This window comes from Octopus bimaculoides, chromosome 10 (genome assembly GCF_001194135.2).
Source record: "Octopus bimaculoides isolate UCB-OBI-ISO-001 chromosome 10, ASM119413v2, whole genome shotgun sequence".
Taxonomy (NCBI): domain Eukaryota; kingdom Metazoa; phylum Mollusca; class Cephalopoda; order Octopoda; family Octopodidae; genus Octopus; species Octopus bimaculoides.
Window position 1 is genome coordinate 65096397 of NC_068990.1, and position 3355 is coordinate 65099751.

The 3355-nt window shown below is 34.8% G+C and overlaps 1 protein-coding gene across 1 annotated transcript in view; it reads left to right on the forward strand.

Annotated features, from left to right (window-relative positions):
* The window catches only part of LOC106879763 (carbamoyl-phosphate synthase [ammonia], mitochondrial), an 83315-nt gene that overhangs the window by 8064 nt on the left and 71896 nt on the right, over window positions 1-3355 (forward strand). The gene's annotated exons all lie outside the window — the stretch shown is intronic.

Here is a 3355-nt window from a genome sequence, read left to right on the forward strand (position 1 = left end):
TTTTTTGACTAAAACACAACCGGAACCCTAAGTAAGGCATGTGTAAAATTTGAATGAAATTGGTCGTGTAGTTCTCGAGTTTTAGGGAAGCACACACACACACAGACAGACAGACACACACACATTCTCATTTTTATATATATAGATATATATATATATATACACACACACACATAAAAAATATATATATAGATATATATTGTTGTATTTGGGGATGGTCATGTCAGTTTAGCCAATAAAAACACACACACTATATATTTGGTGTTCACTTGCTTCAGCTTTATTTTATATTAATTGTATTTGGGCCAGAGTTCTTTCGTCACACTTCTCTGACCTCATCAGTGCTTTCTTCTTTCTTTTTTGTGTCTTCCCTTACTAATGATCAGCCATTTTGTATTCATATTGTATGTGTTTTTATTTGTGCATGCGTCTATCCCTGTGTGTGTCTTTGTTTAGTTAGTGTGTTTGTGTGGGAATGTGCCTGTATTATCATTATCCCCATTTTTATACGTTTATTTAATTTGCTTTTATTTATTTTGTTCATTTGTTTATATCTACTTATTTTTCTTTTCATTCTTTTTTTGTATTTAATTTCATTAATTTTGTTTATGTATATAGTTATTTAATTCCATTTATTTATCTGTGTATTGTATTATATTCATATTATTATCAGTTTATGGGGATCTTATTCCGTCATAGGTTGTGGTGTGTTGGGGGTGTGTGCTAGTGTTCCATTCTAATTTCCTATTCAAGCTAGGTTTATCTTCTATTATGTATGTAGCTTCTGTAATTTGTCTAAGTGTTGCGTCTGTTCTGTATGTGGACAAGATATTAACTTCTATGTTGTTGAGCAAGCCCCCGTGTTCCTGCTCGGCATGCTGGCACTGCTTTAGATGACATTGTTAGAGTATAGCTACCTATTGAATATGCTGAGTTTTCCTTCCTCAGATCTACATTTCATGTCACAATACAATCACTTTGATCGAAATAGTAAATTTTATTGTGAACCCAATACCAGATGACCTAGTTTCATTTTCTTCAACTTATTGCGTTTCAACAGCTAAAGTTAGATAACCAGATAGAAAGTGCAATGTGAAACACAAGGATATGACTGTACAATTTATAGGTTTCATCTTATTGATCTCTATTCACTTAAGGAAAGTTGTGTTACAACTGAGAAGACTTTCTTTGTTAAGAATAGAGGTGAGGGATTGTCCACTTGTACTACAATCACCAACTCCTGAAGGTTGCCAACTAAGGACTTCCTACCATATCCTCTACTTGTCCTGAAGCTGCAAAAAATGAAAATCACTTATTTCTGTTAAATTCCAATGATTTTCATTTTTTACAGCTTCAGGACAAGTAGAGGATGTGGTAGGAAGTCCTTAGTTGGCAACCTTCAGGTGTTGGTGATTGTAGTACAAGTGGACAATCCCTCACCTCTATTGTTAACAAAGAAAGTCTTCTCAGCTGTAACACTACTTTCCTTAATGTTAAGGTTCAAGCAGGGTAAATAAGTACAGATATGCCTGGGTGGTTTAGAAGTTTGTTTCTCAACCATGTTGTTTCGAGTTCTGTCCCATTGAGTGAGTGTCTTCGACTATAGTGCTAGGTCAACCAAAGCCTGGATAAGTGGATATGGTAGACAGAAATTGAAAGGAACCCCATCACGAGAATATATATGTATATGTATGTTCATAAGTTGTGTGTGTATATGCTTGCATGAGTGAGATCATATTTTCCTTGTCTCCATGTGTGTCAGCTGGTTGTAAACAACAGTCTTGGTGAAAGTGTTGGATGGTGTCATTTGTTTGCAGTCCACCAGCAAAGTATGTCCGGGCTGCTGGTATAACATGTTACATGATCTGTGTATACAGAAGGCTCATTCATACAGCGTTGTTTGCCTCCAGTTTTCCGTGTAACCATGGACAGATTGTTTGTTGTTTGATATACTGAGAGATTATTACCTCACTTGGAATAAAGTGGGTTGTCATCAGGAAGGGTATCTATCTCTAGAAACCTCTGCTCCAGCATACACTTGTCTAACCCATGCAAGCATAAAAACTGATATTCCAATTTGACAATAAACAGGTCATGCAGAAACTATTTATGAGTTCCAAATTTTCAAAAAGCTTCCAAACAATTTTCTAAAATTAGTCTACACACCCACAAAATACACATCATGCATTTATGCAAAAAGGAGAGAAGGACTTAGCTTAGAATTTCTTGTGTGTTTTTGATAATGCCCATATTTTGAATATTTTATCATACTATAAAAAGTACCCATGTTTGAGACCAAATATAAGAAATAGTTATGAAAACCAGCTTACAAACTTCACCTCTTAAACACATATATTAAAATTTATAAATAGCAACCAAATATTTTCCAGAACAGTGATTCTCTAGAGAAAAATATACTGACCAAACAATTTTTAAACCTACCTACATACTCTTATGGACATTAAGATATTTAATTAACAAATTTTCCATACTAATATCATTGCAATATGCTTAAGTGAGAACCAACACCCTCCCAATTAAACAGGTGGAAAATTATAAATAATACAAATCCCCTAAAAGCTAACATACCCTGTAACACATCTAAATATAAAGATTGAAAGACTGGACCGAACTCTATGATTTAACCATCACATTCTCAAAACAAAAGGTAAATATCCTATTTATATTTAAATAAAACCAACAACAGCTAAACCAATTGACAGATCTGCTATCCAACAACAACTTGACTATGTCATCAAAATGAGTGACAAAAGAATACCCAAAGTCCTCATATACAGTCAGCTTGAGAGTGGACACAGGAATGGTGGTTGACCATGGCTCAGATATAAGGACAAGCTGAAGAGATTTTTGCTCATCATATTAGAATCCTCCTATCCCTGGGAATTATATTTTTCTGTTGGTTTGGCATTCTCTCTGGAGCAAACTTACTGCATATATCATGCATGATTATCATAAAGTGTTGCAACTTTGTGTCAGTATCTTACATAGAGAGACTGGTAAACCTGTTGTGTTCCATGACTTCTTTCTCTACACCCTTCCAATCAGCTTTGTGAAAGTTCAGGTTGGAGAGGAGTTGGGTGAATCTAGTAGCCCCTATGTATGTAGTTTTCTGTGGACCATACACTGTTAGTTCTATTATGATATGGTCCGTATCTTGTGACCTGAAATAGAAGGTGATCTCCATTTGTCTGTTCGTTAAAACACCTATTAGAAGGAGAGAAAGAAGGGAAGGAATCAAAACATACATCGCAACATATGTTAGAAGGGGAGGAGAAAATGTTGCTGATATATATATATATATATATATATATATGAGAGAGAGAGAGAGAGAGAG